Here is a 13552-nt window from a genome sequence, read left to right as displayed (position 1 = left end):
ACAGAGGAGCCTGGTGGGCTATAGTCCATGGGGTCACAAAGAGTTGGATATGACTGAGTGACTAAACAAGGAGAATGGACTCTACTTTCAGCTAGATTCTATTGGTAATATCTCACTTAGGATTTTCAGTGTTTGAAATTAAGAGAATTTGGTCTGTATTTTCTTTTTCTCTCCACTCCCTTCATGGGCACTCCTTTGGGTTTTTAAATCAATGTTCTACTGGCTTCATTTTAGTATTTGTGAGGTTTCCTACTCACGCTGTGCTCTGGGGCAGTTTAAATGGAAACAGGTTCTTTAAAGGGATGATGGAACTCATTTGTGAAGTCCTCTGGGCCTGGTGCTTTTTTGTGTGTGTGATAGCTCTTGATATTTTCTGTTTCTTCTATATTAATTTGTTTGTGTATGTAGTTTAGCTCTTCTAGGGTCAGTTTTCTTGGATATTTTTCTAGAAAACAATCCATTTTATTCAGGTTTAAAATTTTATTTGTACATATTGAAACAAAATAATCTTTTAACTATTTGTTTCCTTTTATCTTTGGTATGTCTTCATTCTCATTTCTTATTCTGATTTTTCTCTCCCCATTCCCTCCACCTCTTTTTTTGGTTAAGTTTGATAATGGTATATCTATTTTCCCCTAAATAATCAGCTCTTGGATTTTTTTTTTAGGTTTAGGTTTTATAACTTTTTCCCATTTAATTAATTTATTTTTAAAAAAGATTTTGTTTCTTTATAAATATTTATTTTTGTTCATTTATTTATTTGGTTATTTGGTTGGTCTTAGTCGCAGCATGCAGGATCTTTAGTTGCAGCATGCAGGATTAGGATGTGGGTCTATTTCCATGACCAGAGGTTGAACCTGGGCCCCTTGCATTAGGAGTGCAGAGTCTTAGCCACTGGACCACCAGAGAAGTTCCATTTAATTAATTTCTGATTTTACTAATTTCTTCTATATACTTTCATTAAATTTAGTTTGTTCTTTAATTTTTTTGAGTTGGTTGCTCAAGTAATGTATTTTTATCTTTTCTTTAATGAATGTTAATATTTAAGGTTTTGAAATTTCCTAAGAATATTGTTTTAGAAATATCTCAGATATGTAGTATTTTATTACTGTTGCATTCTAGATATTAAGTAGTTCTGCTTTTATTTTCCCTTTTAAATCTATAGCTGTTTAAGAAGGTTATAAATTCCCATTTGGGTAAAAATTTTTTAAGGGGGATTATCTAGTTCTATTCTTAATTTCTAGTTTTACAGTTTTATGATGAGGGAATGTCTCTTTGCATTGCTTCCACATTTTAGAGGTTATTAAGGTGTTGGCTAAGAAAGTGGACTTGGAGCCAGACTGACTCAGTTCAAACCCCAGTTCACCATGTACTAGCTACATGACCTTATTTAACTTCTCTGCTTCGAGTTTTGTCATAGAATTGTTATGAGGACTAAAGAAATTGAAATCTGTAAAGTGCTTAGAACATGGACGGACAAATTTTTTAGGTTTATAGAAATGTTAGTCATAATTATTTTTGTGGTTATTTATCATGATATACTTTTTGATGCATCTTTTTGAGGTTTTGAAATGAAATATGTTCTTTGCAAGACTAATAAATTAGCTCTATCTTACTATTTAAGATACTTAGATTTTCCATAGTCATATTTCCCTGCTCTACTAGACCTTTGAGGATAGAGACAGGTAATTAGAGCCTCTCCAATCACTAATTTTGCTTGTCCTCAAATTTTGGTGCTCTTTTAGAAGGTGCAGAAACATTTGTGTCTATGAGATTTTTTTGTGTGAATTATAAACTTTATTCATATAAATATTCTTCTCATTTAATGTCTTTGTATTGATATAAATGTTATCTGATATTAAGATCAATATTCTGCTTTGAAAAATTTTCTTATGTGCTTTTGCCCATCCTTTGACTTCTCAATATTTCAGAATTGCTCAAAATCCTTCAAGCTAGGCTTCAACAATACATGAGCCAAGAATTTCCAAATGTTCAAGCTTGACTAAGAAAAGGCAGAGGAACAAGAGATCAAATGGACAGCATCTGTTGGATCATAGAAAAAGCAAGGGAATTCTAGGAAAACATCTACTTCTGTTTCGTTGACTACACTAAAGCCTTTGACTGTGTGGATCACAACAAACTGGAAAATTCTTAAAGAGATGGCAATACCAGAATACCATAGCTGCCTCCTGAGAAACCTGTATGCAGGTCAAGAAGCAACAGTTAGAACGGGACATGGAACAATGGACTGGCTCGAAATTGGGAAAGGAGTACATCAAGACTGTATATTGTCACCCTGTTTATTTAACCTATATACAGAGTACATCTTGTGAAATGCTGGGTTGAATGAATCACAAGCTGGAATTAAGATTGCCAGGAGAAATATTAATAACCTTAGATATGCAGGTGACACCACCCTAATGGCAGAAAGTGAGGAGAAACTAAAGAGCCTCATGATGAAAGTGAAAGAGGAGAGTGAAAAAGTTGGCTTAAAATGCAACATTCAAAAAACTAAGATCATGGCATCCAGTCCCATCACTTCAGAGCAAATAGGGAAACAATGGAAACAGTGAGAGACTTTATTTTCTTGGGTCCAAAATCACTGCAGACAGTGACTACAGCCCCAAAATTAAAATATGCTTGCTCTTTGGAAGAAAAGCTATGACAAACCTGGACAGCATATTAAAAAGCAGAGACATCACTTTGTCAACAGATGTCCGTATAGTCAAGGCTATGGTTTTTCTAGTAGTCATGTACAGATGTGACAGTTGCACTATTGAGAAGGCTGAGCACCGAAGAGTTGTTGTTTTAAACTGTGGCTCTGGAGAAGACTCTTGAGAGTCCCTTGGACAGCAAGGAGATCAAACCAGTCAATCCTAAAGGAAATCAACACTGAATATTTATTGGAAGGACTGATGCTGAAGCTGAGTCTCCAATACTTTGGCCACCTGATGTAAAGAGCCGATTCATTGGAAAAGACCCCGATGCTAGGGAAGATTGAGGGCAGAAGGAGAAGGGGCGACAGAGGATGAGATGGTTGGATGGCATCACCAATTCAGTGGATGTGAACTTGAGCAAACTCTGGGAGATAGTGAAGGACAGAGAAGCCTGGCGTGCTGCAATCCGGGGTTGCAAAGAATTGGACACGACTGAGTGACTGAACAACAACAAATTTCTGAGTTACTTCTTTTCTTTTCTATTGAGTTTTGTGTAATTTGACAAACTAGGACATCCTCATCATAACCTCAATACAACCATTAAAATCAGAAAATTAACATTAAATTTTTAAAATTTTATATTGCAGTATATTTGATTTACAATGTCATATCATTTTCAGTTGTACAGCAAATTTATCTAGAGATACAGATACATATATCTGTTCTTTTTCAGATTCTTTTTCCATATAGCTTGTTACAAAGTATTTAGTAGAGCATCCTGTGCTATACACTAGGTTCTTATTGATTACCCATTTTATATAAAGTAGTGTGCATATGTTAATTTCAACTTCCTAGTTTATGCCTTCTCCTACCTTTCCTCTTTGGTAACCATAAGTTTATTTTCTGAGTCGGTGAGTCTATTTCTGTTGTGTAAATAAATTTATTTGGATAATTTTTAAGATTACATACACAAGTGATATCATATGATATTTGGTTTTGTCTGATACTTCACTTAGTGTGATAATCTCTAGGTCCATCCATGTTGCTGCAGTTGGCATTATTTCATTCTTTTTTATGGCTGAGTAGTGTTCCACTGTATATACACACCACATCTTTATCCATTCATCTGTCAATGGACATTTAGGCTGCTTTCCTGTCTTGGCTATTGTAAATCGTGCTGCAATGAACACCGGGACGCATGTATCTTTTCAAAGTATGGTTTTCTCTGGATATAAGCCTAGGAGTGGGATTGTTGGATCATATGGTAGCTCTATTTTCAGTTTTTTAAGGAACCTCCATACTGTTCTGCATAGTGGTTATACCAATTTTCATTCCCACCAACATCTTGGAGGGTTCCCTAGAAAATTAACATTTGATATATTATTAATATCTTATTACCATCTAAACCACAGGTCTCATTAATTTTGTTTCATTAATTTGTTTTAATTTTTAAACACTTTCATACAATTTTGAAGGTTACTTTCCATTTGCAGTTATTATGAAATATCAGCTATCTTACACACAATAGTTTATACCTCCCACTACCCAGCCCCGCTATTGCTCCCCCCCACCACTGGTAACTATTAGTTTGTTCTCTGTATCTATGAGTACTATAGGACATATTTAAATGTCGCTGGTTGTCCCAGTAATGTCCTCTATGACAAAGATCCAATCCAAGATTCTGCAGATCATTTAGCTGTCACAGTTCCTCAGTCTTTCCTTGATTTTCATGGCATTTTCAGTTTTGAAGATTACAGATCAGTTGTGCAGAATGTTCCTCGTAATTAGATTCAGTTTCTTTCTTTTTTTTTTTTTTGTCAGGAATATCAAGAAGTGACACTGTACTCTTCGTATTCACATTCTATCAAGTAGGACATAATTCAACTTGGCCCACTTTTGTGATGTTAACTTTGATCACTGATTAATGTGGTGTCCGCCAGGTTTCTTGGCTGGGGATTTACTCTTTTTCCTCTTTGTAATGAATAAATATTTTGTGACAAGTTACTTCGAGGCTGTGTAAATATCATATTCCTCATCAAACTTTTACCAATTAGTTTTCACATTCATTGATGTTTCTTGGCTGAGTTCTTTACTCCTGTAACGGTTGCCAAATAGTGATTTTCTAGTTCAATCATTCTTTCTCTGTTCATTAGCTGCTATTCTGCTGGAAGGAAAATAGCAGAGTTTCTTACTTCCTCATTTATTTATTCATTTATTTATATCACTATGGACTCGTGATTTTCTATTTAGTCAATGAATGATAATCCTGTTGCTATAATTATTTGTTATTATTATGATGATTATTATAATTATAATCCTTTATAGTGCTTTTCTTTTGCATTAAACTTGGTTAGTCTGAGACAGTTTGACAGTAAGGGGTTTAAGCCGCCCTTTTGGTTAGCCTGTGTATTCGTCTGACACATCTCCATCATCCTTTGAGCACTTTTTTAGTTTCTGGCACAGCAAGGCATTTTGGCTCATTGTGTACTCTCTCTACCCCAGTCCTGGTATCAGCCATTTCTTCAAGGACTTTTGTCCTCTTAATGATACTTAGAAACAAAGATACAGGCTGTAGTTATGCTCATTGTTCTTGGGATGTTGCTGCTTCCAGGCCTTCCTATTGGTTAAAGATAGAGGATGTGTGAATGTTTGTATGTATGCATCTATGTAGATATGGATGTATGTTCATGCAGATAGATAACACGTGATACATATTTTACAGCTAGACGTATATGTGTGTATACACACATGCACACACACACACACATATATATGTATACGTATTTTGCTGCTGTTGTTGTTGTTGGTGGTGTATCTGACTATTTGTGACCCCATGGACTGTAGCCCATCAGGCTCCTTTGTCCATGGGATTTCCCAGGCAAGAATACTAGAGTAGGTTGCTATGCTCTTCTCCAGGGGATCTTCCCTGGGATCAAATCCGTGTCTCCTGCATTGGCAGGCAGATTCTTTACCACTAAGCCACCAGGGAAACCCATATATATATATAGTTTGTCAATGTTACCTCCAATTCCAGTTTGGCTCCACAGAATACAGGCTTGGTCACCCTGCAGCAGGGAGACCCCTCCTTACCCTCCTTGGGCTCTAACACCCCAGACTGGGCCACTACTTCCTCCTTCACACTTGTCCCTTGGGCAGACACACTCATCTCACTCCACTTCCAAAATCTTGTTCAGCTTTCCAGCAATCCCCCATCTCCTGCCCATGCAGATGTCTGTCTTGCTGGGCTCTACCTATGGGCTTTTGTGCTGAATTACTGGGAAGGAAGCAGGAGTGCAAGCAAGTTGGAAGAAAGACAATATGAAGCAATTACTTTGTTATTGATGTATCTATTGATCCATCATTTATAGCTTGGTTTTGCATTGTGATCCAATCTGAGAATCTTTTGCTTTCAGTCCATAAATTTGTGTTATTTTATTTATTCATATGAAAGGTGTGTTAGGTACTAGTTTCATCTTCTTAATACTGTCCTCTTGTTTTAACAATTTTTTATTATCCATGTGTTGCTATATTATTTGTGCTTCTTTTTCCTCTTTTATGTGTATCTCTTCTGGTGATAGAAAAGATTTATAGTTTGTTTATTGTCCTTTTGATTATCTTTATGACCATAATTTCAAATAATATACTCAGTGCTTTATTATTTAGAGTCGACTCCCTCTACTAGCAATCATTCAAATAGTGTACTTTCTGGTTTATATGCATATAGAATGGAATATTACTTAGTCATAAAAAGAATAAAATAGCAGCAACATAGATGGACCTAGAGAATATCATACCAAGTAAGTCAGAGAAAAAGTAGTACAGTAAGTACATATGAACCTTCAAATTGCAGACTTTCAAAGATTAGAATGTGCATCACATGTCCAATCACATAAGGCGTGAGTTAAATTGCCCTCTGTCTCCTGTCACTGATGATCATTCAACTCTACCATCTCCCACCGTCTCTCCCTCCTTCAATCAATAACTCTTCTTACCTGTTCAGTTGATGCCAGTCTCTATATGCCAGCTATTGTACTGTACTACTGTACTTTTCAAGGTACTGTACTGTAAGATTAAAAATGTTTTTGTGTTTGTTTTTTATTATTTGTGTGAAAAGTATTATAAACCTATTACAGTACAGTAGTGTATAGCCAATTGTGTTAGTTGAGTGCCTAGGCTAACTTTATTGGACTTATGAACAAATTGGAACAGAACTTGTTTGCATGTAGGGGACTTATTGTATATGATATCACTTTTATGTGGAATCCAAAAAAATAAGACAAATGAATCCATATACAAAACAGAAACAGACTCACAGACATAGAAAACAAACTTATGGTTCCAAGGGAAAAATGGCAGGAGGGAAGGGATAAATGAGGAGTATGGAATTAACAGATATACACTACTATACATAAAATAGATAAGCACTAAGAATTTATTGTATGGCACAGGGAATTATACTCAATATCTTGTGATAACCTATAATGGAGAATAATCTGAATATATACGTATAATTGAATCACTTTGTTGTACTCCTGAAACGAACACAATATTGTAAATTAACTAAACATCAATTTAAAAAACCCCTTCGTGGGTCACAGCCTTACTGTGCGAGGCTTGTGTAACTCAGTAAAGCTGCGAGCCATGCCGTGCAGTGCCACTCAAGATGGACGGGTCATAGTGAAGGGTTCTGACGAAACGTGGTCCACTGGAGGAGGGAATGGCAAACCACTGAAGTATTCTTGCCGTGAGAACTCCATGAACTGTATGAAAAGGCAAAAAGATACGACACCAGGAGATGAGCCCCCCAGGTTAGAAGCTGTAACATCACTGACTCAATGAATGTGAATCTGAGCAAACTCGGGGAGATAGTGAAGGACAGGGGAGTGTGACGTGCTGCAGTTCATGGGGCAGCAGAGTCAGGCACAGCTTAGCAACAGAATAACTGTTTAAAAAAGTGTATTTTCTCCTTTCTCTCGTTTTCCTCACCAACTGATTTTCAACTATTATTAATTTTCTAACTAATTTCCTTTATTATATTTATTCCTTGATTTAAAAATAATTTTTGATACTCCAACTATAGAAGTTGTATATCTGCCTACTTATATTTACTCTGCTCTCTCTTCTATCTCTATCATTCCTATTCTGATCTTTCATTACATTCTCATGGTTTTTAACATTTGTTGTTTAGTCGCTAAGTCATGTCCAACTCTTTGAGGCCCCATGGACTGTAGCCCACCAGGCTCCTCTGTCTGTGAGATTCTCTAGGCAAGAATACTAGAGTGGGTTCCTGCAGCAGTTTTAGCTTTTGTCTTGCATTAAAGTGGATTTAACACTCACAACTAATCCTTTTATCTAGTTTTCTCCATTTAATCTCTCAGTTGGCTAGAATTTATTGCCTGATGCTTTTTTGGAAAGCGTTCATAGGATTGAAATTCTCTGAATTCTTGCATGCTAGAATATTTGTCTGTTGCCTTTAGTCTGGTAAAATGGGTTGATGAAGTACAAAATGCTTGAATCTCACATTTCTTCTCCTGGAGGACTTCGTAGGGATTTCTCCACTGTCTTTTGTTACTGAAGTCTGGAACGAGACTCTGTGTGTGTGTGTGTGTGTGTGTGTGTGAGAAAAGTGAAAGTGATAGTTGCTCAGTCGTGTCCGACTCTTTGAGACCCCATGGACTGTAGCCTGCCAGGCTTCTCATTTTTCCAGGCAAGAATACTGGAGTGGGTTGCCATTTCCTTCTCCAGGGGATCTTCCCAACCCAGGAATCAAACCCAGGTCTCCCACATTGCAGGCAGATTCTTGACCGTCTGAGCCCCCAGGCAAGCCCATATTTGTGTGTGTGCATTTCTGTTTTCTTACCTCAGTGGGTATGTTGAATGCCCAATGACTCTTTATTTTTGGAGATAAGGAACTTTACTAGGCCAGTCTCAGCACTGATCATTTTGAATCAGTTTTTCCTTTCAATCTATAACTTCAAGTTTTAAATTTCATTTGTTTATTATTTTATTTTTGGCTGTGCTGGGTCTTCATTACTGTGTGTGGTCTTTCTTCAGTCGCAGTAAGCAGGGGCTACTCCCTAGTCGAGGTACGCGGGCTTCTCGTTGAGGTGGCTTCTCTTGTTGCAAAGCACCGGCTGTAGGTCTCAGGCCCGATAGTTGTGGGAACCCAGGTTTAGTTGCTCTGAGGCACGTGGGATCTTCTCCAGCCAGGGATCCAACCCGTGTACCCTGCATCGGCAAGTGGATTCTTAACCACTGGACCACCAGTGAAGTCTAAGTTTTTAATTTAAATTTTAAATTATGGTAAAATACCTGTAACACAGAATTTACTATGGGGACAAAGAATGCCGCCTGCCAAATCAGCAAAGGATGCTGCAGCCATCAAACCATTAGCCATTATAGCAGCCTCGGCTCAACGGTGAGCCTCAAGGGAACTCTGGATGCAGACAAATAGATGCCTGCCACCAAGCGTTCAGTCATTGCAGTTATCCCCAACAGAGCGCGCAGAGTGGATTCTGGATGGGCAAGAAGAGGATACTGGTCCTAGACAGTTAAGGTGCATATCAAAGAAATGATTTCAGTGAGTCCAGACTCTTCCATCTTCCTATTCATAAAAAAGTACTAAATTCATTAACTTGAGATGTCTGGTTTTCTCTAATTAACAATAATTTTTTGTTATTCTATTTTTTTTTGGCAAACACTCCTATATATCCTGGCGCATTCCTTACCTCTCTAGAACAGCCCCTTAGAGCTATCTGAGAGGCTGACTTACAGGCTTAAGTACTCAGCAAGTACAAACCTAATTCTCCAGTTTTAGGTTGCACATTTTTTTCAGTGGACACAATCTAAATCATTCTTAAGTGTATAGTCCAATGGTGCAAAGTATATTCATTTGTATAGCCCATCTCCAGAACTTTCTTATCTTGCAAAACTGTAACTCCCCGCTTCCCCCTCCTTACAGCAAGATTCAGGTTTTCTTTATTTTTTAAGAAATACTGTCTTCAATTATGTTTTTCTTTTCTAGGAGTTCAGTTCTTCTTTTTCAGGAGCAGTCATTATACACATGATGGATCTAGTTATAAATAAAGTGCCCTTGATTATGCTCCTCTGAATATATCATGTACTTCAGAGAAGTTGTCCTCTGCCAGGTCTGCTTGTGATCTGTCATGAAGGGACATTGTCAGCATCTTCCCTCAATTTGGTTCCAGTTTCACTGGGCTTGGCAGAAGTTTGTCATGGAAAGTGTTATTTGGGGCTAGTACTTTCTATTTTCATCCAAAATGGGATTTACATATCTGCTTTTATTTTTCTTGTTGTAATCAATTCAACTGACTTCAGAGATAAGAGGTTGGTAGATGTATCTTTACTCTTGCTCCTTACATTTGGATTTATGTTACCGAGTGGGTCCCCACCCCATCGCTGCTATGTTCATATCTGAACATCAAACTTCTATAATACTGGGTAAACAGTGGCAAACCCAGAAATAAGTCTATGTTAAAACACTTATTTTTATTAATTTATGAGACTGTGTCAGATCTTAGATGCCGCATGTGGGATCTTTTCCTTTTTTTAGTTGCGGCATGCAAACTTAATTGTGGTATGTGGATTTAGTTCCCTGACCAGGGACCGAACTCAGGCCTCTTGTGTTGAGAGTGAGGAGTTTTAGCCATTGGACCAACAAGGAAGTCCTGAAATAAGCCTATTTTAATTAATTTTTTTTTTTTGGTCATTTTCATGAAATTTAGAGTGGAAATTGTTCTTGGCCAAAATCCTGACATCCTCTACTCACTGAAGCTGAATAAAAAATATGGAGACAGAGTTTGGAGGAAATAGGAGGGTGATTTCAATTTTCAGCCAGTGGACAGGGGCACACAGCAGGCTCGTGCCTAACGAACTGTGCCCCCTTTCCCATGAGGTACCTAAGGGCTTCTATAAGATGAGGCTCCCAGTCAGGAGTCGATGATGAGGTGTTTAGGATCTTGATTTCGTCCTCTTGAATTGTCTCAAAGACAGTCATGCACTGGTGCCAGTAACCCAGTAATTGAGTCTGGCAGTTTGGTGGCTCTGATATGTAACTACAAGGGGAAGGGTGTTGTTACATCACCGGACACAGGATGTATTTAGCATAGAGTCAAAGGAAAATAGGTGTGAAGTGGAGCTCCTGCAGAGTTAGGGGGCAGAAAAGCACACTTAGTTTTAGACATAAAGAGTTAGGAGCAGCTAAAGTAAAAGGGCTTCCCTGATAGCTCAACTGGTAAAGAATCTGCCTGCCATGCAGGAGACCTTGGTTCAGTCCCTAGGTTGGGAAATTCCCCTGAAGAGGGAAAAGGCTACCCACTCCAGTATTCTGGTCTGGAGAATTCCATGGGCTGGATGGGCCTGGAGAATTTCATGGACTGGCTGGTCCCTCAGGTTGCAAAGAGTCGGACATGACTGAGTGACTTTCAGTGAAAATAAAAAAAGTAGGAATGTTCAGGTCTGCTCACTGATGTCTTTATTCTCTTTGTTCTCAGGAAAAGGAAAGAGAAAAACTCATTCTTCTTTTTTCCTTTTTCACTGCAACACATGTGGGATCTTTTCTTTAAGTTGTGGCATGTGAACTCTTAGTTGTGGTATATGAATCTAGCTGCCTGACCAAGGACTGAACTTGGGCCTCCTGCTTTGAGAGTGTGGAGTTCTAGCCACTAGTCCAGCAGGGAAGTCCTGAAAGAAGCCTATTTTTAATTAAATAATTATTTTTTGGTCATTTCATGAAATTTAGGGTGGGAAGGGAGGTAGAAAGTCGTGCTTAGCCTTCCTTTTGGACACAGATGTGTTTGTATGTACTTTGAGTGGTTTGTCCCACAGACTCGCTATGTATGCACTGCACCTTCAGTTCAGTTAAGTTCAGTCGCTCAGTCATGTCTGACTCTTTGCAACCCCATGGACTGCAGCATGCCAGGCCTCCCTGTCCATCATCTACTTCCGGAGCTTACTCAAACTCATGTCCATCGAGTTGGTGATGCCTTCCAACTGTTGCAGGAAGGGAGACCCCTTCCATGGCCCGAAACTGGGCTCTTGTCTAAGACTCGGAAATGAATTGTCCGAGGAGACACATGTGCTGACAAAGCAAGAGATTTTATTGGGAAGGGCACCCACGTGGAGAGCAGGAGGGTAAGGGAACCCAGGAGAACTGCTCTGCCACTTGGCTCGCAGTCTCGGATTTTATGGTGATGGGATTAGTTTCCGGGTGGCCTTTGGCCAATCATTCTAATTCAGAGTCTTTCCTGGTGGTGCACACATCACTTAACCAAGATGGATGCTAGCGAGAGGGATTCTGGAAAGTGGACAGACAGGCAGTGTCTCCTCTCGACCTTTCCTGAACTTTTCCGGCTGGTGGTGGCTTATTAGTTCTGTATTCCTTATCAGGACCTTTTGTCATAAAACAACTCATGCAAATGGTATGGTGCCTGGACAGGGTGGGCGGTTTCAGTCAGTGTGCTTCCCCTAACACAACCATCTCATCCTCTGTCGCCCCCTTTTCCTCCTGCCCTCAATCTTTCCCAGCGTCAGGGTCTTTTCAAATGAGTTGGCTCTTCACATCAGGTGGCCAAAGTATTGGAGCTTCAGCTTCAGCATGAATCCTTTCAATGAATATTCAGGACTGATTTCCTTTAGGACTGACTGGTTGGCTCCCCTTGCAGTTCAAGGGGCTCTCAGGAGTCTTCTCCAATACCGCAGTTCAAAAGTATCAGTTCTTCAGTGCTCAGCTTTCTTTATGATCCAACTCTCACATCCATATATAACTACTGGAAAAACCATAGCTTTGACTAGATGGTCGTTTGTTGGCAAAGTAGTGTCTCTGCTTTTTAATATGCATCGCACCCTGCCCCCACCAAAGTAATGTTCAAGTGTACAGATCCATACCACAAGGAGGAGTGGTCTGCTTCTTTTTTTCTTATATAACCCTCCCTAGGTATCCTCAGGGGATTGGTTCCAGGACAGCCTCCCCCCTCACCCCCACCAACTTGAATTCTCAAGTCTCTTGTATGAAATTGCCTAGTGTCTGCATATAACCTATGCAATCTTCTCCTATACTTTAAATCATCTCTAGATTACTTGTAACACCTCATACAATGTAAATGTTACATAAATAACTGTATATACAATGTAAATGCTATGTAGGTGATTATATATGTAACATTAAAAGCTATATAAACAGTTGCCAGGGCAGAGCAAATTCAAGTTTTGCTTTTTGGAACTTCCTGGAATTTTTTTCTGAATATTTTCAATTTGTGGTCGATATGATCTCGGGCAACCTCGGCCTGCAGCAGCTTGGAGTGGGGCTTGGGTTACCAGCCAGAGATTGAGGCTGGGTCACGGTGGTGAAAACACCAGATCCTAGCCATAAGACCAGTGTCAGTGACAAGGGCCCTGGCCCTTTGACTTTGCAAAAAAGAATTTCCACAAAGATGGAAAGTAGTGAAGCAAGTAAAGTATTTATTAAGTGAGAAAAAGAGTATAGTATGTGTGGATAGACACATGGGCAGACTCAGGGAGAGTCCCTGAGCTGTGCCCTCGTGGCAGTTTGAATCACTTATATGGGGCGTTTCTTCTGGTTTTCCTTTGATGAATCATTTTGATTTGCCCGGTCCTCAGTCCATGTTTGGTATATCTCAGGACACTTCCATGTGTGCGCATGCAAATTTTAGCCTAGATGGATTCTACTGAAGAGGCCTGTGGTTAGAACATCCCTTGGCATCACTTCCCCTTTGACCTCCAAGGAGTCTTTCTGCACATGTGTGGTCAGGGAGGTTTCCTGACTTTGAGAATCAGAAACATGTGGTCTGGGCAGAGCCCAGCCTCCTCCCCCCCTTTTTTTTTTCATTTATTTTTATTAGTTGGAGGTTAATTAC

The sequence above is a fragment of the Odocoileus virginianus genome, chromosome 24 (genome assembly GCF_023699985.2).
Source record: "Odocoileus virginianus isolate 20LAN1187 ecotype Illinois chromosome 24, Ovbor_1.2, whole genome shotgun sequence".
Classification (NCBI taxonomy): Eukaryota; Metazoa; Chordata; class Mammalia; order Artiodactyla; family Cervidae; genus Odocoileus; species Odocoileus virginianus.
The sequence above is the reverse complement of the archived record's forward strand: the minus strand, read 5'-3'. Positions refer to the sequence as shown.